This window comes from Pongo abelii, chromosome 15 (genome assembly GCF_028885655.2).
Source record: "Pongo abelii isolate AG06213 chromosome 15, NHGRI_mPonAbe1-v2.0_pri, whole genome shotgun sequence".
NCBI lineage: Eukaryota > Metazoa > Chordata > Mammalia > Primates > Hominidae > Pongo > Pongo abelii.
Genome location: NC_072000.2, coordinates 43450886 through 43475769, shown reverse-complemented (window position 1 = coordinate 43475769; position 24884 = coordinate 43450886). Strand labels below are relative to the sequence as shown.

Below are 24884 nucleotides of genomic sequence, written 5' to 3'. Positions count from 1 at the left end.
TATTATGCTACAAATTCTTTACAACTCAGATTCCACTGGCATGTTGCAGTTTTTATGACATAAACAGTCATGTTATAGAGGAAAATATATTTAAGAAAAAAAAACAAAAAACGGCAGATAGGACGCAGGACTAACTTGCAGCTCCCACTCAGATGGACAGGACAGCATGTGGAAATTCACATAATAAACATTTGCTCCAAGAACCACCACAGGAACATATCAGGAAAACTGAAAGATTCACAGACCCTTTGAAAGAATTAGCTTGCCACTGCAAACTCTGTGAGACAGCCAAAAACTGTGAGTGCCCAAAGTGTGAAAATATGAAAGTCCACCTCCCAACACACATCCTCACTGAGGAACCTGAAAATCTAGATCACAGAGGAAGGATTTAACCTTACCTAGAGCTGAAACAAATTTAGAGAGCTGAGTGAAATATAAAAGTACAAGAAGCAGCAGGAAGAACCCTATAGGCACTCCCAGTCCCCAGAAAAACCCAGAGAAGCCATTTCTGACTTTTTCTCACAGGGGTCCTTGGGGAGGGCAGCCAGGGGAACTAGGGAATGACCACAGGGAGAAGGAGACTTCCAGCTGAACTTTGTAATAATTTTGACCAAGCACAAATTTTCCCAGGCAGAATCCAGGGGGGCAGTGAATGGGAAGTGCAGAGTCAAGCACAGAAGCCATGGCAGGCAAGGAGGGGCATGGCCTGAAAGCCCTGCTTGCCTTCTCAGCAGGGAGGCTGGTAGCCTGGGGCAAGATCACAGCCCTGTACATCAGAAGCCTGGATATAAATTCGGCTCTGTTGGCTTTTGGGGAAGCATGGCAGAAGTAGACTAGCCTTGCTGGCTGCATGGAAGCTAAGTGAAGCCTCTCAGTGCCAGCTTTCACCTACTTCTCTGCAAACCTGTACGAAGCAGCAGAGGCAGCCATAATCTCCCCTGGAACATAACTCCATTGGCCTAAGAACCAGCCTGCATCCCCCACAGTGGCCACAACAAGCCCCGCCCAAGGAGAGTCTTAACTCAGACATGCCTAATATGCCACCACCTGATGGTTTTCTCTACCCACTCTGGTAGCTGAAGACAAAACATAGAAATTTGTGGGAGCTCTGTGGCCCCATTCATCACCTGAGTGATAGGACAAGAGTATGGCCATCTTAACAAGACTCCATCATCTTAAAGTATCAAGTTTCCCTTTCACAGAACTGTCTGTTGCCACCTGGCCAAACCGCAAAATCAGCCCCTCCTGTATCTTTAACAGAGCATAACAACCCTAACCAAGCTTATTAAAGTCCCCAGCAGTCACAACCAGCCAGCACTCCCCAACCCCTCCCTGATAGGAACCTCTACCAGGGCAATGGAGTTTAAAAGGGTAACAGTATGCTGAATGGAGACTTCCTCCAAAGAGGAACAGAGTAGTAGATCATTAACATATTGGAGGAGGGTGCTAGGGTTAGGCAACACTTAGAGAGGTTTGCTTGAAGGGCCTGTCCAAAAAAATAGGGGCTGTCCTTGAAACCCTGGGGGAGGACAGTCCATGTGAGCTGTTGGGAGAGGTTGGTGTCTGGATCCATTCAGGTAAAACAAATTTTAAGAGAAGGCTGTAAAGATATAGTAAAAAAAGCATCTTTGAGGTCTAGTACTGAAAAATGGCTGGCATGAGGGGGGATTCTAGAGAGAAGTGTATAAGGATTAAGACGACTCGGTGTGCGGGAATGACAGAAGAACTGATTTGATGAAGGTCCTGGAGGAGCCAGTAGGACCCATCTGGTTTTTGGACCAGAAGAACAGGGGTGTTATGAAGGGAACGGGTTGGAATGAGGACACTGGCAGTTAAGAGTCGGGAGATGATGGGCTTGACAGTTGGACAGTGATGTACAAGAAGGATCCTTTAATGAAATTTTGATCGGAGAGTTGTGGGCCACCAAGAATGGAGAATTTTATCCCAAACAATGGGATTGGTTTGAGTTATAGCGCTAAAGCCAGGTGTTGGCCCTGTAACTTTGGATGGTGGGTGGTTTCAGTTCCTGGCACAAAAGTAGGTAGGGATAGCTTTGGCCAAGAGCTGAAAGGTGGAGGAAGCCACTCAATTTGTGCATCAGCTCAGGCATTGGTTTAGAAGCTAGGGGACTAGCCACTTCACTCTCATATTTTAAGGCTCTCTCCACAGACCTATAAGAATCCTTGGAAGATATAGCCAAGGACCTTGTAAGAATTCAAGACCGGCTAGACTCCCCAGCTGGAGTAGTCCTCTAAAACTGGAGAGGACTCAACCTCCTTACAGCAGAGGAGGTCTCTGCCTCTCCCTAGGGTAAGAATGCTGTTTCTATCTCAACCAGTCAGGCTTGGTAAGGGATGCCAACTCAAAACTTAAGAAAAGAGTTCAAAGAATTAGGGAGCAACAAGAAAACCAAATCAGTTCCTAGTTAAATGTTCCTTACCAACGGAATTACAGCCATCTCACAAGCTGCCACCCCAGAACACCTGAAGATAGTGCTACTCCTCCAGTCAATCCAGAACCAACAATCTCACGGCCCCCTTTCAGCAGGAAGTAGCCAGAAAAAGTACACCGGCCCATCTCCTTATCTAACCATAGAGTCCGGATTGATAGGACAAGAGTACTGCCATCTTAACGAGACTCCACCACCTTAAAGTATCAAGTTTCTCAGAACTGTCCATTGCCACCTGACCAAACTGCAAAAGTCAGCCCCACCTATATCTTTAACAGCGCATAACCACCCTAACCAAGCTTATCAAAGTCCCCAGCAGTCCCAACAAGCCAGCACTCCCCTAACCCCTCCGCAATAAGGAACCTCTCTCAGAGCCCCAATAGGAACCTCTCTCAGAGAACACTTCCCCCACCAGGACCTTTTTAAAAAGCCTCAGGCTGTAAAAAAAAGTTTTCTCCTGACCCTGCCAGCCAGAAGCCCTTCTGAGGTTTACTCTCAATAAACCTGTCTCAACTGATAAGCCAGTGTCTTATTTTGTCTTCCTTCTCATCTCTCCCCATGCTCTAACCCTGAGAAACCCAAATACTTATCCAGATGACCTAAGGGCAAGCTTGTATTCTCCCTATATTATCACAGCTGATGCTCACTTGAAAGCACCACCTACTGGCTGGAGGCTAACCAACTCAAGCTATTACAGTAACTCAGAACAACCCTGCTGCAAAGAAGGAGAAAACAACAGCTAATCCCACCACCTACAACATCCTGGCTACCCAGAGATCCTTAACCAGAGGTCCTGAGTCTGTCCACATGACAACCTCACTGCTAGCATAAGCAGCATTCAAGAAAACCAGTGCATTAAACTACAACCAAGGACTCTCAGAGAGTCCACTTCACTCTCCTGCTACCTCCACCAGTGCAGGTGCTGGCACCCATTGCTGACAGACCTGAAGACAGATCACATCATAGGACTCTTTGCAGAAACTCCTCAGTATCAGCCCAGAAGCTGGTAGCTCTGCTGGGTGGCTAGACCCAGAAGAGCAATAACAATCACTGCAGTCTGGCTTGGCTCTCAGGAAGCCCATCCCTAGGGGAAAGGGGAGACGACTACATCAAGGGATGACCCCATGGGACAAAAAAATCTGGACAGTGGCCCTTGAGTCCTAAATCTTTTCTCTGACATAATCTACCCAAATGAGAAAAAACCAGAAAAATAATTCTGGTAATATGACAAAACAAGGTTCTACAACTCTCCTGAAACATCACACTAGCTCACCAGCAATGGATCCAAACCAAGAAGAAATCTCTGAATTGCCAGAAAAAGAATTCAGAAAATGGATTATTAAGCTACTTAAGATGGCACCAGAAAGGTGAAAAACAATTTAAAGAAATTTTTAAAATAATACAGGATATGGACCAAAAAATCTCCAGATAAAGAGATATTATAAATAAAAAATAATCACAACTTCTGCAAATCAAAGACACACTTAAAGAAATGCAAAATACCCTGTAAAGATTTAACCATATAATTGAACAAGTAGAAGAAAGAACTTCAGAGCATGGAGACAAGGCTTTTGAATTAACCCAATTCAACAAAGAAAAAAAAATTTTTTAATGAAAAATGCCTCCAAGAAGTTTGGGATTATGTTAAATGATCAAACCTAAGAATAATTGGTGCTGCTGAGGAAGAAGACAAATCTAAAAGTTTGGAAAACTTATTTGAGTCAATAATCGAGGAAAACTCTGGCCTTGCCAGAGATCTAGACATCCAAATACAAGAAGCTCAAAAAAGACCAGGGAAATTTGTTGCAAAAAGATCATCACCTAGGCACATAGTCATCAGGTTATCTAAAGTCAAGATGAAGGAAAGAATCTTAAGAGCTATGAGGCAAAAGCATCAGGTAACCTATAAAGGAAAACCTATAAGATCAACAGCAGATTTCTCAGTAGAAATCCTACAAGCTAGAAGGGATTGGGATCCTATCTTTAGCCTCCTTAAACAAAACAACTATGAGCGAAGAATTTTATATCCAGTGAAACTAAGTTCATAAATGAAGGAAAGATAGCCTTTTCCAACAAACAAATGCTGAGAAAATTTGCTACTACCAAGCCAGCACCACAAGTACTGCTAAAAGGACTTCAAACCAAAGAACAAACCAAACCCAAACCCAGCTGAGGAAAAGAAATAACAAATAACTGGGCAGAGCTAAAACCAAAAAAAAACACGAAATATAAATTTTTAAAAAGCTGGTTCTCTGAAAACATAAACAAAATCAATAGACCATTAGAAAGATTAACAAAGAAAAGAAGAGAGAAGATCCAAATAAGCTCAACTAGAAATGAAATGGGAGCTACTACAACCAATACCACAGAAATACAGAAAATCATTCAAAGCCACTGTGAATACCTTTAGGCACACAAACTAGAAAACCTAGAGGAAATTAATAAGCTCGTGGAAATATACAATTTTTCTAGATGAAAGCAGGAAGAAATAGAAACTCTGAACAGATCAAGAACAAGCAGCAAGATTAAATGGTAATTTTAAAAATTGCCAACAAAAAAAGTCCATCCAGGACCGGATGGATTCTAGCTGAATTCTATCAGATATTTAAAAAAGAATTGGTACCAAACCTACTGAAACTATTCCAAAAGATAGCAAAAGAGTGAATCCTCCCTAAATCATTCTATGAAGCAAGTATAACCCTAATACCAAAACAGGAAAGGACATAACAAAAACAAACAAACAAAACCTACAGACCTGTATCCCTGATGAACATTGATGCAAAACTTCTCAATAAAATACTAGCTAACCAAATCCAACAGCGTATCTAAAAGATAATCCACCATGATCAAGTGGGTTTCATACCACAGATACAGGGATGGTTTAACATATGCAAGTCAATAAACGTGATAAACTACATAAACAGAATTTTTAAAAATCATATGATCATCTCAATAGACACAGAAAAAACATTTGACAAAATCCAGTATCCCTTTATGATTAAAACCCTCAGCAAAATTGGCATAGAAGAAACATCCCTTAAGGTAATAAAAGCCATCTATGACAAACACACAGCCAACATTACACTGAATGAGGAAAAGTTGAAAGCATTTTCCCTGAGAACCGGAACAAGACAAGGATGCCCACTTTCACACTTCTATTTAACATAGTACTAGAAGTCCTAGCCAAAGCAATTAGACAAAAGAAAAAAATAAAGGTCATCCAAATTGGTAAAGAGGAAGTCAAACTGTCACTGTTCACTGATGATATGATTGTATACCCAGAAAACCCTAAAGACTCATCCAAAAAGCTCATAGCTCTGATAAATGAATTCAGTAAAGTTTCAGGCTACAAAATCAATGTACACAAATTAGTAACACTGCTACACACCAACAGCAACCAAGCTGAGAATCAAATCAAGAACTCAACCCATTTTACAATAGCTGCAACAAAAAATAAAATACTTAGGAATATACCTAACCAAGAAGGGGAAAGATTTTCACCAGGAAAACTACAAAACACTGCTGAAAGAAATCACAAACTACACAAACAAATGTAAACACATCCCATGCTCATGGATAGGTATAATCCACATTGAAAAAATGACCATACTGCCAAAAGCAATCTACAGATTCAATGCAATTCCCATCAAAATACCACCATCATTCTTCACAGAACTAGAAAAACCAATCCTAAAATTCATATGAAACCAAAAAAGAGCCCACATAGCCAAAGCAAGACCAAGTGAAAAGAACAAATCTGGAGGCATCACATTACCTGACTTCAAACTATACTACAAAGCTATAGTCACCAAAATAGCATGGTACTGGTATAAAAAAATGGCACATAAACCAATGTAACAGAATAAAGAACCCAAAAACTAAGCCAAATACTTACAGCCAACTGATCTTCAATAAAGAAAACAAAAGCATAAAGTGGGAAAAGCACACCCTATTAAACAAAAGGTGCTGGGATAATTGGCAAATCACATGTGGAAGAATGAAACTGGATCCTCATCTCTCACCTTAGACAAAAATCAACTCAGGATGGACCAAAGACTTAAATCTAAGACCTGAAACCATAGAAATTCTAGAGGATAACATTGGAAAAACTCTTCTGAACACTGGCTTAGGCAAAGAGTTCATGACTAAGAATCCAAATCAAATGCAACAAAAACAATAATAAATAAATGGCACCTAATTAAACTAAAAAGCTTCTGCACAGCAAAAGAAGTAATCAGAAGAGTAAACAAACAACCCATAGAGTGGGAGAAAATTTTCACAAACCATACATCCAACAAAGGACTTATATCCAGAATCTACAAGGAACTGAAATAAATCAGCAAGAAAAAAACAAATAATCCCATCAAAAAGTGGGCTAAGGACTTGAATAGACAATTCTCAAGTTGCACAAATGGCCAACAAACATATGAAAAAATGCTCAACATCACTAATAATCAGGTAAATGCAAATCAAAACCACAATGCAATACCACCTTACTCCTGCAACAATGGCCATAATTTAAAAATCAAAAAATCATAGATATTAGCATGGATGTGGTAAAAGGGGAACACTTTTACGCTGCTGGTGGGAATGTAAACTAGCACAAGCACACTGGAAAACAGTATGGAGATTCCTTAAAGAACTAAAAGTAGATCTACCATTTGATCCAGCAATCCCACTCCTGGGTGTCTACCCAAAGGAAAAGAAGTTATATGAAAAAGACACTCGCACACACATGTTTATAGCAGCACAATTTGCAATTGCGAAAATATGGAACCAGCCCAAATGCTCATCAATGAATGAGTGGATAAAGAAAATGTGATATATAGAGATACTTATGTATATCTATGTGTTAACATAACACATATGATATATATGTGATATATATATATATATCATAGAATACTACTCAGCCATAAAAAGGAAAGTATAATGGCATTTGCAGTAACCTGGATGGAACTGGAGACCATTATTCTAAGTGAAGTAACTCAGGTATGGAAAACCAAACATCGTATGTTCTCACTTATAAGTGGGAGCTAAGCTATGAGGATGCAAAGGCATAAGAATGATACAATGGACTTTGGGGACTTGGGAGGAAGGGTGGAAAGGAAGCCAAGTGAGAGATAAAAGACTACACATTGGGTACAGTGTACTCTGCCAGGGTCATGGGTACATCAAAATCTCAGAAATCACCACTAAAGAACTTATCCATGTAACCAAACACTACCTGTTCCCCAAAAACTATTGAAATAAAAAATAATAATAATAAATATCTTTAAAAATATGATTCTATTTAAATGTTGAAATAAATTGAGGATCTATTTTCCACAAAGAAATTAATAATGCTAAAATTAAGAATTCCAGTTTCTCCAATAAATAATTATATATTTAAAAAATAGTTTATTAATCACGTTATTGCTGATATTTATCCCATTGATTTAGAATCACTACTGCCTTCCTGAGAGCTAAACATCTCTTTAATCAAATAACATTTTTATTTTTTGCTTATTATTTGAACATGTGCCTTAAAAGCACTGCCTATTTTATTTCTAATAAGATATTTATTTTTACCTATTTTTTACATGCAGATTTGTTCCACTGTTGTTGTTGTTTTTGTTTCAGGTATAGAATGCCACATACTACATAAAATGATTCTTTTTGCTTATGAATAATGTCACCAATTTTTAAAATAACTTGCAGAAAACAAAACTATGACTAGGCGTTTTCAGTAAAAATGCCAACATTTTGGCAACTTTGGGAAATTGTTTATTCCTCCTGATGGTGTATACAACAGAGAAATGTGGAGAAAACGTTCTACTAAGAACTCAATGATAATTTGCTCTACCTATCACATTTTTTAAATTCCATGTGGTTGTTGTTTCCATTAATGGATGGTTAAACAGCTCCAATTTGAAGATAAAATCTTTGATTTTTTAGGAAACAAATTTTTGGAGTATCAGATAATCATTAGTTTTCTTACGACTTGCAAAAATATTTACCTTGGATATAGTGGTAGCTAGGGCCAGACAGATTAATTATATTAAGGCTAGACAGTACTATTTTTGAAAGTGGTTTCTCTTCCCTTTTAATAGTAATGAATTATTTAAACAGGAATCATATAACTAACACTTACATAGCGCTGTTCTAAGAACTTTCCATATATTACCTCAATTAATTATCATGTAAATCCAGCAAGTTAATGACTTTTAAAACTCCTGTTTTACAGATAAACAATTTGTAGCACAAAGAAATAAACAGCTTGCCCAAAGTCACACAGCTAGGAAGGGGGATCCCGGAATTAAAACTCAAGCATTCTGCACTTAAAATTACTACACAATGCTGGCCCACTAGCTTACCATGTTCCATGGCAGAATCCAATCTGCCATTCTTTAATAATGGCTTCGAACTTCTTACTCCATGACTGATACAAATCATAAGTTAAAAATGGAATTAGTTCAGTAATATTAAATTTAAAATAAAATGAATTATCCAAATAAATTGAAACATGAAACTTGAAAAAAGGAAACTCTCCCTAGGAAGGAAAGTCATTTATTCTCTCAATTTTCCTAGCAACTGAAGTATGAGATTCTCTTAGCTCTGGAAACAAATGAAGTTGTTTACTATTTTCTCAAGGTCGTAATAGAAACTCACAAGAAACTGTAATTTCCTTGTAGTCACCTACCCACAAACAAAACCCTGGAAGATTTATGAAGAGCAGATTCAAAGACATTCAGAACTTTTAAGGCTGGTTTGAAACCCAAGTAGCTGCCAACTCTCCAAATTGTCATTGAGACCTTGGGAATAGAAACAAGCTTCAAGTCTGTTAAAAGTCTCCTCTGTGCCTACCTGTTCTGGGTACCAACACACAGGCCAAAGAGCCCAGCATCTATAGAGGAAAGTCCAGGGACTGAGTGTCATCTCTTTATGTGCCACATCATCTCTCTGAGGCTCGGTTTCCTTAGCTGTTAAGGAACATCAACGTGGCCACTTCCACTTGGCTGAATTATAATAAAGCGCCCATGAAATACATAAAAGAACTTCATAAACTCTAATAAAGTAGCTAATGTGGCGAACAGTAACTGTGGCTACCACTATTGCTAGGTCCTTCTCCTTTAATTGGTCTCAAAATTTTAATCCTAAAATTTCCAGAAAAATTGTAGTTACAACAATGATAGGAAATTGATACAACTATCATAATAATTTTGTTATTATTGTTGTAATTATTGTTATGACAATGGTGATTTCTGAGATTTTGATGCACCCATCACCCAACATGTTACAACGTTGTAACAAATTACCACAAATTTAGGTGACCTAAATAATACAAATCTATAATCTTGCTGTTCTGGAGGTGAAAAGTCTGAATGGGTCTCACTGGCCTAAAATCAAGATATTGGCAAGGCTGGATTTGTTGTGGAGGCTCTAGGAAAGAATTGTTTACTTGCTTTTTCCAGCTTCTACAAGCTATTTGCCTTTCCTAGCTTCTGGCCCCTTTCCATCATCAAAGCAGAAATGGCCATTGCAGTCTTTCTCACATTGCATTTACTCTGCCAATGACTCTTTCCCTTCTTGCACATTTAAAATCTCTTGTGGTCACATTGGACCAGCATGGATAATCCAGGATAATCTCTTGAATTTAAGGTCACCTGATTAGCAAACTTAAATTCATCTGAAATCTCAATTACCCTCTGTTATATAATGTAACATATTCACGTATTTTGGGGACTAGGACATGAACAACTTCAGGAAGCCATCATTTTGTACATCATAATAGTGATACCCAATTTTAACCTTCCATTAATAATTTGTAATTTCCTTTTGTATTAAATATACATAAACATCATTCTACTAGAAAATTAAGTAAGTTTCATGAAGAATTTTGCTCTTTGAATGCCATTTTAAATTTTCCTTATTAAGTTTCTTCCTTGGGCAATAAGATATAATAGGGTACTATGTATTTCTACTATGTTTTCTGATTATATTAAACAACATTATATCAATTCTATTTCAGTAAAATAGTCTGATAAAGATTAATATATTGGTGCATTTCTTTAATAATTGAGAATATGTTTAGAAGTAAATTTTTAGATGAACAAACGTCGATAGTTTTTCCTTTGTTCTAAGAGTCAACATAACATATGCTAAAAAATAAAAAACAAATCATATAATTTCTTTAAAATGTTTTTACTTTGTTTAGCTATTTATAGGTTTTACATCTTTTTAAAAGGCTTTTAAAATAGGTTTTACATCTTTAAAGCCATAGAATTTATTTCTCATTACTCCATGTAAAGAAGCTGTGAATTTCATATCTCACAAAGTTAATATAATTTTTATCAGTTGAAGCACACGGTTCAATTTCAAAACTTTGAAAATAAATGAAATGATAAGGAAATGAAACACCGATCAATCTGCTTGGCCATGAGAATTCATCAGAATGCATAGTTCTTTGACATTAACCTTTATTGATTTGGCCATTTTAACAAAGCAGTTCCTATTGTCATACCTTCAATTTTATGCTTCTCTATTTCTGGGATTAAATGTCTTTAACTTCTTAATGTTAGGCACTTTCTTAGTATTTGCCCCAGGGGAAAAAAATCTATATTGCAATCATCTTAATCTTAAAATTATTCTTTTAGGAAATCTTTGAAAAATCTAAACTTTTAATAGATCTGTTTAAACATCTTCTTAATAATACTATACTTCTTGAGTGGTAAAAGTTAGAGCAAAATTTTCCTCCAATAAAATGTTTACTCTTTGTTTCCATAGTAAAGTTTCCCTAGTTTAGGAGATTGACTGTTCTTACATATATAAATTTAGATCACCAATGAGAATATAAAAAAAAAAGTTGAAGACAGCAAAGATATTTGAACCAAATTCCTATTTTTTCATATACGTAACATTAAAAAAAGATTTTAATACTTTGTTTTATGGGTTTTCTGCCACTAGAACTCAGTTTTACAGTATCTTTAAAAATTAATAACTGAGTATTGCTAAGGTTTTTATCTCAGTATTCCGAAGATTAATGATTGTTTCCATAGACAGTCTTGTAAAACTAACAAATGTTCCATTAGATTAACAGCCATTGTGTTCATAGCAGCATTATCCTTTTTTTAATGTGAAGGATAATAAAACATAGACTTACAAATATTACATTATAGCCGAGAGAAAAGTTGGCAGCTTTTCTTTTAAAAAAAAGGAATAAATTTAATTGCATCAGTCAGTAAAACTTTCATCATTACTGTTTATAACATATTTCTTGAAGAACCTACTGGGGAAATAACTTAACCTGAAGGATTGTCTTTCCTGGAGTATTCATGAGGTATAAGAATTACAGCATTTTCTCAAAATCTGGATATATTCCATATCTGCAGTTAAGGACTATTCACATGAGATTTATAATATTTCAGGATTCAGCAAACTTATTATTTTTTTAAAAAAAAATCTTACCCTTTGCTGCTTATTTTCTCATGCACACCACAGATCACACTGGACTCATTCCTTCCACAAGAACTCTGCCCCTTGAATAGAGAAGAGCTTTTAAAATCATAAGTCAGGACTCACATCTTCTCTATAATATTCTCCCTTAGTGTAGTAAACCATTGAAATGTTCAATATTATATGCCTATTCTAATTACTTGGAGTAGTTGTCAATAATACAGTGTTGAGAAATATCTTGATGAAAAAAAACTAGCCTTACTAGATAAGTGCTTGATCATTAGCAACTTTTGTCCTGACCACAGAACAACTCATAGCAAGCTGTAAGTTTGTTCCCCCTGCTACTGAAACCAATGCCAAAGTATGAAATATGTTACCTTGCTCCTAAAAGCAATGAGACATAAAATAGTTGGCTTAATAATAACATAAAAAAATTCTATTTAAAAGCAAGCTATATTTCATTATTCCCATCTTCTGATTTAATATTATTAGGTAGGCATTTATCTATAAACTTACTTCATCAAATATTTGAGTGACCATGATACCCAAGGCACTGTGCTGGCACTGCAGAGAATACAGGGCCGAGGAAATGATCTTGTACTCAAGTATAGAAAGCAGAACACTTTTTTGTGTGTGACGATATGATGGATACAGTAGTATGACTGTTAGATGCATGAACTCAGATAGGACAGACATACAATCAACCACATAAGGCAGAAACTGATAAATACTAAAAGAAAAAAAACAAATATTAGGCAGAAATGTGGAATATTATTGAATCATATATTCAAATATAGTAATTAAAATAAATAAATTAATTAACATAAGAATAAGAATGTGAGAGGATGCAATGTGGGAAACTACTTAAAGCTTGAGGAGATACATGTATCAATAATGTGAACAAGAGCATGGAGGGAAGCCCAAGCCAAAGAAAGCAATAAGCACTTCATGGGCAAGGAGAATCAGGAAGGGAAGCTCCCCCAGCCTGCAGCAGAGCGGTGCCTAACTAGTGATTCGTGAAGATGCTAAAAGGAGGAGGTGTGCTGTGAGAGGGCAGCACAGGCAGAGGCACTTGCACCATCAATGACATCTTGACCCTACAGAGCCAAATGGAGATGGGCATCCAGCCCCCAGGAGGTGGATTTGTGGATCTAAGCCTCATGTTACTTCTCAGCTGAATTGAAAGAAACAGCTACAAATCCCCAAAGTACAGAGAGATGCTAAGCAAGAACAGGTGTTCTTGTAGCCAGAGCATCAAAAGCAACATGTACCTGTCGTGTCCCACTTGAGGAGAAACTAGCTCTACTTGTATGCAAGTATGTGAGTGATAAACACATAAATGGTTATGAATGCTAACAAAGTGCTGTTTACTGGAATTTGGAGTCTCAGAAATTGGCTCTTCACCCAAAGATTTCAAAATAATGCACTCCTGCTTTTAGTTAGCATTAACTATATTTTTTATCAGTTGGAAAATAGCTACCTATGTAATAGAGCACATCCAACTGAAGAAAACCAGAGAAGACTTCATAAAGGAAAGTTCTCTCCCATTTTCTCCCTCCCGCTAAACTGTTCCAACCCCTTTCTCACTTTCTTCCAAAATATAAATGTCCTCCTAAACAGCCCTCTTTTCTGAGCTGCAGATCAAATGTCTGGAAATCCTCCATCTGCAGGTGACAATGTTGAAAGATCTAGCAAGGTCTTCTCCTCCTGCAACATTCCATATATGAACTAATGGTATCACCACTTCTCTGCTGCCATTTCTAAACCACAAGGCTTGCCCAGGGCCTCTCAAAACCCACTGTCCATGACTGTATCTCCACTTTTTTCCCTTAGCTAAAAATGTGTTCTCCCCTGAACTGCTTTCCCTGTGCCCCTTGTACCAGGGTTGCTCATTCTTTTCATCCTCATATATTTAAGGGTAAGAAGTTCATATCAGTGTCTTCTTCATTCCCCATAGTACCTTCTCAATCATTCCCACCCCAATGTGTTTGTAAAAATCTATACCTCTCTGAATATGGTCCCATTTTTCTATACAACTTATTGTGGACATCTGTGAGTTACCAACACAGCATTCATTCTATCATGTGCCCTTGTTAACTATACTTCAATTTTTTTCAACAGTGACCCATCCCCTACTTATGCCCTAAAGTCAACTTTTTGATAAACTGACTTTAGTTCTACCTCTAGAATTAGTGTATGCATTTACCTGGCCACAATGATGGCCTTAGGCATAATCTTATCAGAGTAAGGCTCAAAATTTTGTTCAGTGGTTGCAGGAAATGGACACTTTTTCTTCCACAAGAGGCAAACTAGGAAGAATGGATTCACCATTGCTGCTGATACCTGTCTTGCAACCAGGAGGAAAATCAGCCTAAAGAAAAAACCAACATATAAAGAAAAGAAGAACCAAAGACAGGAAAAAAGAAAATGTAGAACCAAGACCTGATTGAATAGTTCCTGAAACAACTTTACTTCTGGACTTTTCTGTTTGTCTTTAAGTCACTTGAGATGGGTTTTCTGTACTTTCATTGACTTTGTCATCACTAGAAACTGCTCCTTTTCAAATTCCTACTTTAAAAATCCTATCCTCAGACGTCAGCCTCCTGTCCTTTCAGTTTGTTCACTTACACATCCTACAGTACTGATTGGAATGTCATATCTGTTGACCATTTTTACTATCCACCTACTCCTTCCTATTTTCATATATAAGTTTTGTTCACCAGTGGGCCAACCCATGTAGCTCACTGCCCTACATTTAGCAGGCAATTAACAAATTGTGTTGATTCATTGGTTAATTGATTGTTCTCTTTGCCTTTCTCTCTCACCCCTTCCCAAGTATGCTTCACCTAGTGATTATTCTTTTAAATTTTTCCAGAATTATTTCTCTGTAACACAATATATCCTTATTACTGTCCCACTGGAAATCTTCAATAACACTCATTTTGTCCATAGCTGGACCTCAGATGTGGTCCACACTATGTTCCTGATGTTGTTGCTTTCTAAAGGTTATCATCTTCCAATTGAGATTGAGGATGGACAAACCCTTCCTGAACCAAATTCAGTGCTGGAAGCCACCTTAAAATGTCAACTTCAAATATAGTCTAAAATAATGTACTTTTAATAAATAAATACAACTCTCCATCATCATAAACCTCAGAAAAGCCATGCAATGATCTCTCCTGCAGTATCTAATTTTGTAAGAATTCCATTCTAGACATTATGCTTTAACGGAACATTGGCAAAATAAAAGTTATCCAAAGAGTAACCAGGATGGTGAAAAGCCCAGAAACCACGTGTCAAGGGGAAAACAGGGTTTCTTTGCAGAGAGAGGGTGTGGGGACCATAATATTTATGTTCTGATATTTGAAGGACTGTCATGTGGAAGAACAAAAGTTGCAATTCTCTTCTGCTCCAGACGTCAGAAAAAGATTAAATTTAATCTTATATGGAGTCATATCTTAGCTCAATATGAAATGTAACATTAAAATAATGTTTCTATCCAGCTATCCAGCTATAAAAGGGGCTTACATAAAAGCAGAGTTTTATAAAGTATCAATCAAGTTAGTCTAGTTTGTGCTGTAGCAACAAAGAACCCCCAAATATCAATGGTATATCAAAAAAAAGTTTGTTTCTTATTTATACTACTTTATTTGTCCAACACAGGTCACAAAAGATCCTACTCATTGTAGCCGTCAAAGACTCAAGATGACAGAAGAGCCACCATCCTATGACACTGCCATCTAAACACAAGTCTCCAGGGGCCACTGTGGCAAGGAAACAGAGCTTGAATCATAAATCAGCTCTTAAATGCTTCTGCCTGGAAGTGATTCACATCATTTCACTTAAATTTCATTGGCCAAAGCAGTCCATGGCCATGTATAGTTTCAAGGAGATGAGACATCTGTAAAAGGAAGGATGTCAGAAGTTTCAGTTAGCACTTGTAACATCTACCATAACTTTCAGTAGGATTTAAGCAGAATTCAAATTCTCATTAGGAATATTATAGAAAAAGTTAGATCGCTAAGCCTCTTTAAACTCTAGGATTCTAGAATTCCAACAGATAGTTCCTTTAATATCAGGGATTTTGCTTCCTAGGGTAAAATGAATAACTCTGGAGCATTGAAACTTCCCGTGTACAAAGGACTATGCTCAATATGTGAATTTACTGAGCTGAGCTTACAAAGACTTGGCTTGGAAGAGCTAAATATTGGCAGGTCAACAGCTCTAACTCTGTAAGCTTCTTATGGTCCATTTTTTTCAAACATTGCTTCAAATATTTACATTTGACTTTTACATAAAAGTTGATGATTTTCAGTAGAGGCTGAGATGAATGACAGTTGATAACTGTTCCTCATGTTCTATAGAATTTATGTGTAAGGTTTCCAGCTATTTTTCCATCTTCCTTGGTAAGACTGTAGCGTAGCTAAATAGGTGGCCTTAAATGTCAGCTGTATTCTAGTGGCTTAATAATGCCTTTGAATATGTAATAGCCAATGCTTACAGGTTAAGTCATTTTATATTACAGTCTCCTGTTTAATTTTACTGCGGATATGTCTTCAATTGAGAGCAATTACTCCCTTCATTTTTGCCATTTTAAACCTTCTGTGTACTCATTTTTTTTAAATTATGGGCCAAAAAAGGACAGCTATACATTTTCAGTGTCATGGATCTAGAGTTATAGCTCTAGAGGGGCCGCAGAGATCACCTAGTTCGCCCCTTTGTTTTACATACAAAAAATTTAAGAACAGTTAACATTTGTTGAGAGTTTACCATGTTCTGGGCACTGGCCTACTATTTTCTCATGTATTAACTCAACTAATCTTCTCAATAGCCCAATAAAATAAATACTGTCATCATCTCCATTTCACAGATGAATAAACTTACCTAAGATTGGGAAACATTTCCCCCTTATTAGATAGGTCAATATTTTAAAAAAAATGGCATAGCCTGGTGCTGGGGAGAATACGAACAGGCATATGGCCTCATTTACGGTTCAGCATTTTGTGACATTTAGCTCAAACTTTTTGATATTGAATCTTCCTCCATTTCTCCATAGTTCTTACATATCAATTTGGACAAAGGTGACAAGATAATAGCAAATTCCAAGAAAACTATTACATAGTTCAAATAATCACACAATTACATATTAGACAGAAAGTAAAGGCTAGAGAAAGTCTGTAACACTACCTAATCTGAGAAAATGATCAGGAAGGAATGTTAAAATTATTAACCATTGAGGCTTGGGCCCTCGGCTCCCTTACTGGGAAGTTTCTGGAATAGTTTCTAGAGTTATGTCTGTAATAGTTTTCCAATTCTGATTGAAACCTTTAAGCTAATAATGCTTAACTATGATTGAAGGGATTTGGGTGACTTTTAGATTTTTCTTTGTACTTTTCAATATTGTTTAATTTTCCATTTCAGTGACAATACATTTTATAAAATCATCAAGAAGATTTAAACAAATGCAACAAGTTTATTGAATGAGCTGAACTCAGGAAGATAGCAAAAAGCAACTTTGTTCTTTCTCACCCTGTACCTGCAAACCTGATCTTTGGGTTTCATTTAACAAGCTATTCTACAAACTAAGAGACAGGCACTACCCTCCCACTTCTGAGGTTTACCACTTTTAGAACTGTCTACTATTGTCAACACTCAACACCACCTGCGACCCAGTCTTCGGCATCCCCTCCTCAAACTCAACCCCCTAAAGTTCCAGTCCCTGTCCTGCTCAGACACCTGTGTCAGGGCTCTCTCCAGTGATTCTGAATTGAGTGCCCTTGGGCACCCCTGGTAAGAGCCTCTGTCTACTCAACCACCCCCAGAGCTACCATTCGCTGTATGAAGCTGGAAAAGTTCACCCCCCTTAGCTCTGGTGCTGAAGTGGACACGGGTAGAGCACAGGAAAATGTGCTCCCTACATCCCAAATGAAAGCCCTGAACTAATAGAAACAAATGATGAGGAGGCTCTGTATCACTGAAGTATGGACACATTGTGGGTTAAAGGCTTTGGCAGACTGAACTGGAGACATAACCTTCATTCATCACACAATTTCTATAGAAAAATGTGTCGAGTTCAAAACAACTGACCTACAAATGATCCTTAGGAACATAATTTGTCTGGAAACTGGGGGCTGCTTTTATAACCATCTCCAGCCTGTCAGATCCAATAGATTAGAGTCAAGACAGCACCTTTGATTTACAGTCTTGGCCCTGTTGCTGAAGCACTTCCTAATTCACACTCTGTATTCTTAAAATGAGAGGCATAATATGTCTGCTCCAACTACAAGGTTGTTGAGATAATAAGCATGGCTATTTCTGAGCAAATGTCTTACAAAATTGACAATATAAGAGTTTACTATTATTTCATGTGGTGCATTACAGAATTCACAGTACAGGTAATTGGTTATAGGGAAGTCGTTTCTGAGATTGATAAGACTGCCCCAAAAGTATCACAATATGCTCCTGTTTTTTCCCCATTCCTGATTTCTTTTCTTAGCAAAAAATGTTCCTTTGTCTTTCTTAACCTATGCACTACTTTTAGAATATTGGCATTACTCAAACCCTGTCTAAATTTAGGAGCGCTAATTGAGTGTATAATAACACACATGTAAATCAACACATTTTAGAAAGCCTTAGAATCTGCAAAAAGCATGAAACATAATTTATCCTATGCTAAGTACAGTAACTAGGTAATGCCAGTGTTAAAAAAAAAGCATAAAACTTGAAAATAAGGATAAAAGGGTACAGGCAAGTCCTTTTGATGTCTACTGGTATATTATTTCAATAGCCCATTTCATGACAATTTATCTGATTACTCATGTTTGACTTTGCTATTTCCTATTTGATTAGAGACTAGACACTATGGAATTATATGTTAAATTGTAGATTTTTGTTAAGTAAAAAAGATAACCTTAAAGATTGCTGTTCTGTTGTCCCGTGGGCCTCTAACAAATGTTGTATCCAACCCAGCTATCCTATTCTAACATCCTTTTAATGTCTTTCCTGCTGTACTATATATATATCCTTGTTCCTTAAATGCTCTTGGAACCAGTTTCATCCTCATATTGGTATGTATGTATATGTATACATATATACACATATATGTATGTATGTATATGTATACATATATACACATATATGTATATATGTATACATTATCTGTAAACATAATAAAGTGCTTTGAGGAAATTTTAAAAATAGGAAAGTGTGTGGTGCCAAGGAAGCTGAGGGAAGATAATGTTTGAGAAGGGAATGCTCAGAAGAGGCTGCACTGCCATGAGTTGAAGGGACTTAGCAGTAAGGAATAAGTCAGTAACCTTGGAGAGAGCAGCATTCATGGGGTGGTGAAGGCAGAAACCGCATCAGTAAGAGCAAGGGGAAGAGGGCCAGAGCGTACACGCCACCTTAGGGAAGTTGGAATGTGGGGAGAGCAGTGCAATGAGATGGTGCCAGATAGATAAGAGATCCAAGGAGAGGTATATATTTTGTGTGTTTTCTGGGTTTTTTGATGTTGTTTGTTTTAATGGGTGAGACCAGAGTATATTAAATGCAGATGGGAAGAACAGTCTGAAGATCAAGTAAGAGGGATGGAGGTGGGGGTGAATAATTAAAAGAAAAAAGATTCCTGAGGAGGCAAGAGGGGATAGAATCCCAAGAACAGATATTTCAGGGTTGGGGCGGGGCTGGCAACAGACAGCATGTTGGCTGGCTGAAGTTACGGTGGCAGGTGGTGGGAGTTGTAAGTCTGAGGAGCTTGTGAAATGTTTCAGATGGAAGCTGTGGGAAATAGAAGAAAGCTAAAAAACACACATGAATTGCCAAATAGCATTGAGGACCCCAGTAAAGTTGAATGCAATGAAATCATAGTGGCACCAATATGATTATGTGAGGTTTTTTTTTCTCCAGCCATGCTCAAGACTTCAGCTTAGCCAAGGAAATAGCAGGCACGGTAGGTATTTTCTGGCTGGTTATGAGTGGAATATAATGAGAGAAGGTAAGTAAGACACTTATAGGGAGGTAACTGAAGCAATGGACTAAGCACTTGTCCAAACATTTTTGTTCTCATGCTCTCAAAAGATTTTGGAAAACTATCTCTCACATATTTTGAAATCAAAATCTAAAAATTTTTAACACATAAAGTGAAATAGTTTCAAAGGACGTATTTATGGCTTATATTATATATGTACATTAAATATATTTTTATCCAAGTCTTGGAGTTGTAGATTTAGCTCATTCTATTTATAGAACACGTCTTTCAGATAATCAGGCCACATTGTGAAACTAATCAGCCAAATCAGGGTTACTTTTCATCAGAACCAGTACAATTTTATTTTAAAATTCATACAGTCATGCATCTGTGGAATACTTCTGTATTCTAAGATAAGTTAATTGATTTTTAAATGGATGGTTGATTGTTGGGTAGATAGGTGGTGGATAGATGAATATAACAAGACATGGATGGATAGACAAATTCTTATCTTGAGTTTGTCTCCTGGATAAAACAAGATCCCCTCAAATATTTCTCTCTGAAGTTTTTTTTATTTTACTTTCAAGAGACTTTCCCTCAAGAAAGTGGTATTCTAGATTTGTCCCTCTTTTTGATGCCCCAGATGTTTTTATACCCTGGAGCAATGCATCAAAATACAATTTAGGATGGGGAAAGTACACTTTTCTTTTGTAAAGTGGAGAAGGGCAATGTGAAAGGTGAAAAAGGAAAGACTAATTGGTAGACATCAGAGTTTGTATGCAGGTCAGCTTGAAGAATGAATATGAGGAAGTTGAGATTTAGAAATTTCTACACTACAGCTTTCTAAGCTTTTTTGATTATCCCACAGGTACCTAAAACTTAACACGCCTAAAATTGAACTTACATATCTACCTCATCCTAGTCCTCCTTCATTTCTATTCATTAAGACAGAAACCTTGCAGTCACCCTGAACTTCTTGTTCTCTCATGCCCTTCATATCCAACTAAACACCAAGATCTGGACATTTTTTCTCATAATGATCTCCTGAGTCAGCCCACATCCCTCTATCCCCACGGCTATCTCTCTGCTGCAGGGTATGGTTGCCTCTCACTCAGCTGCCACAATCTGCCTGTCTCTAGTTTTGAGTCCTCTCCACCTGCTCTCCACACTACAACCAGAGAAAGTATTCTAAAACATAAGTCTGACTAAATAGCTCCATTTTTGAAAAGTTATCAATGACTTCCCATAACCCTAGGCCTTATTATTCACTTACTAGATTACTATTTCAATCAAGCTCTAAGGACAAATCCTAAACTCATTGGCATGGCTTTCAAGGCCCTTCTGATCTTGGCCTCTGCTCGTCATGGCAGCTTCCGCTCTCCTCACTCCATACTCTGCTTATGAAGTGTTTTCATCCCAAGTCTCACCAGGCTCTCCTGCCTCAAACACTCTTTCTGCCTCCTTCTTCTAGCTCCCTCCTATTTAGCATTAAGGTTTCAGCTGAGATGTAATTTCCTCTAGGAAGCTTTTCCTAATCCCTCAAGTTTGGGTTTGATCCTTATCTTACATACTTCTGTGATGCATTGTTTGTAGTCCATTATAGCATTTACTCTACATTGAGTTTTAACTGTTTACATGTCTGTATACCCAAGAGCAGAGGGACATATGTGTGCGTCTATTCACTTTTGTATTGTCAGTGTCTAGGGTACTAGCTACTGCCTGGTGCACAGTAGGTATCCAATAAGCACGTACTTACTGAATAAATACATGAAACTACCAAAATTTTGCCCCCAAAATAAATCACATTCCTTCTATGAGTGGCTTATAAACCTGTTTAGTGACCAAATGTAAAGTTTTCATCAAGTTCATATGAAATTGTTGGCCAAAAATAATCCATAAGCTTAATGGGGAAAAATTCCACGCCCCATCTCTCTAACAATGATATCAAAAACTACTTCCTTATACACAGCAAAATAACTTAGCTGAGAACTGAGTCAAAAGGAAGTGAAATTTTCATTATTTTATTAATTCATTCAATGATCAATGGTCACTTAGCTCTGCCTTCACGAAGCAGTGTTGCTCTAGTCTAGTCTAATGCTTGCCCCATGAAGCCCATTGGACCCTGGAAAAAAGCTGGCCCATCTCTTCAGCTTTCCAAATTTTATCATATAAAACTAGGAGCAGCTGCTTTTATCCAAGTAAGAATAATTTTTAAATAGCATTTTTCCTTGTATGTCAGAAAACCCAAGCTGAAAATATTACATTTCTTAAAACTTCTATGCTCCTGATCTTTTTCTTCTTTTCAGTTGTGCCAGAGGCATGAACTTTATACCCCCAGCACCAGTTAAGAAGATGATTTATTAAACAGACTTAAATGAAAGATGGCTTGGTGTGGATACACTTAAGATTCACAGACCATGCCTTGGGGCAGTTTTAGTGTCAACTTTCTAACTAATTCAGAAATGAAAAACTTCTCATTATTTCAGGATAAATGTCTAAATCTACCAGCTCTTGTCTGAATGACATAAAAGTATCAGAAACCAAAAATGGAGATTTTGTTGTTCACATGTCATCTAGACTCTCAACCCTACAATGTTTAATATATGAGCCAGTTACAAATTACCAACTAATGGTATCTTTTGGACACTTCCAGGTAAAGCCTCCCAGCGTCCATTGTATCAAACCCTTTCCCTTTTATACAGGGTTCCCTGTACGGTAGTATCACTCAGAAGTTATGCTGGAGGAATTGTTTTCAATTTTTTCATTAGGTTCATAAAATCTACTCAGAAAGTAGATTTAAAACACAAATGTTAAAATCCATGAAAAAACACAAATATTTTGATTTGATTTATGCAAAGCCCGAAGCCTGTGCTGTGCACAGAGAAGAGAGCAATGGCATGACTACTTGTCTCAGTTTACTCTCAGAATGTACATATATGCATTTCATTTCCTTGATTTGACCCTAATTCAAGGGGCCAGTCTGAAGAGTCAGCAATGTTAATTTACTAGATCTCAAAAGTAAGTATTCATATTACTGCAAAAAGCAAGATGTCATTTTCTCATCATTTCTGTGAATAGAAAAGCTATTTCCCAACAATAGGGATCCCTTATAATAGGGAAATACTTAATTAGTACTGAACTCAGAAACTGCAGTGTTCTGCTTGGCTTCATTGATTTTATCAAAGGGCCTCTTTATCCTGAGCAGGTAGAGCTCAATGAATTGAAATAGTCCAGAAATACATGAATAGCTGTCCTCTGACAGAAAGTAAGTTTAAATTGTAAGAAAATTACTTTATTTCCAAGGATTCCCAAGATTCTTGTTCCTGATTATGGTCCAAAATTCCACACAGATTTGTTCTTGATTCATTTCGGAGTAGTCAGAAAAGGTACTGTTCTCCTTACATAAAGAAAGAACATCCTAAATATCAAAATATGGATATGGTTAGGTCTACGACATTTATCTCCTTGGTGTTTAAGAGAAGTCAGGTAAACATAAACAAATAGCATATGAGTAACTAGCTTATTACCTACAGAAACACCTTAAATGCTGGAAATTGGACCAAGACTATAGCAACTACATAGTTTTAATTTCTGAAGACCACCTGTATGCTTTCAGACCAACACCTTCTTTCTCAAAAAGGATTAAATGTCTAGTTTATATATAACCAGAAAATAAAACAAGACACATACTTTAAAACACAGAAAGACTCTGGCAGAAATATAACTATACAGGTTTATATCAAAACTAAATGAGAAGGGAGCAAATCTAAATCACATGTACAATTCATAGTAAATCACAAAAATGGTATAAAATGTGTGGTGAACAAAAATAAAACCAGTAATAACTAAAAGGTTTTCTTATAGTGACTCTGGTTTTTTATATTGCTCTATGTCTCTAGTGGAATAAAAATAGTTATACATAACAAAGCAAAAAGAAAGAAAACAAATCTAATATAAATAATTTAAATACAGGGAGAAAAGGTAGTCAGCAATCTTTACCTGTTTTGTTCCTAATATTTGTTACTCAGATATTGAAGACATTTAATTGTTTTAAATATGCTTTATATATAAAAAGCAATGGCACAGTTATATTTTATATAATTATTCAGTCAGCAGAGATAAGGCAGATGAAGAAGAATGTGGAGGCCACAGAAGCAGCCCAAGTGGAAAAGCCTCCTCCAGTTGAGTGGGGAGTGGCTTGGTTATAGAAGAGATGATTCCCCCAAAGATGCGAGGCAGAATAATGATCCCCCAAAGATGTCCTGTGGTAATCGCCAGAAGCTATGACTACATTGCCTATTATTTGGCAAAGGGTAATTAAAATGGAAGATGCAATTAAGGTTGCTAATCAGCTGACTTTAGGGAGATTATCTTGGATTGCCTAGGCTCAGTGTAACCACAAGAGTTCTTAAATGTACAAGAGGGAGGCAGAAGAGGAATCACTATGGAGTGACTTGATATGATAAAGACATGGCCCACAGTTGGTAGTTTTATTTTTGTTTTTGTTTTTGTTTTTTCCTCAACTTTTATTTTAGGCTCAGGAGATAAATGTGCAGATTTGTTACATGGCAAATTACATGTGATTGAGACTTTGTGTATGAATGATCCTGTCACCCAGGTAGTGAGCATAGTTACCAATAAGTAGTGTTTCAACCCTTGCCCCAACCCCAATAGTAATCCCCTGTCTCTATTGTTCCCATCTTTATAACCATGTGTACCCAATGTTTAGTTTCCACTTATAAGAGAGAACATGCAGTATGTGGTTTTCTTTTACCACATTTTTGTTAATTCACTTGGGATAATGGCCCCAGCTGTTTCCATGTCACTGCAAGGGTATAATTTTATTCTTTTCTATGGCTGTATAGTGTTCCATGGTGTATATGTACCACATTTTCTTTATCCTGTCTACCATTGATGGGCATCTAGGTTGATGCCATGTCTCTGCTACTGTGAACAGTGCTGTGACGAACATACATGTACATGTTTCTTTTGCTAGAATAATCTATTTTCCTTCGGTATATACCCAGTAATAGA

The 24884-nt window shown here is 37.1% G+C and overlaps 1 long non-coding RNA gene across 1 annotated transcript in view; it reads right to left on the bottom strand.

Annotated features, from left to right (window-relative positions):
* The window catches only part of LOC129049888 (uncharacterized), a 602992-nt gene extending 579339 nt beyond the window's left edge, over positions 1–23653 (bottom strand). Inside the window, exons 1-2 of the long non-coding RNA XR_008513264.2 lie at positions 23142–23653; positions 11897–11967 (exon numbers count right to left, since the gene is read on the bottom strand). This is a non-coding gene — a long non-coding RNA (uncharacterized LOC129049888). The remainder of the gene's footprint in view (positions 1–11896; positions 11968–23141) is intronic.
* Positions 23654–24884: the final 1231 nt, after the last annotated feature.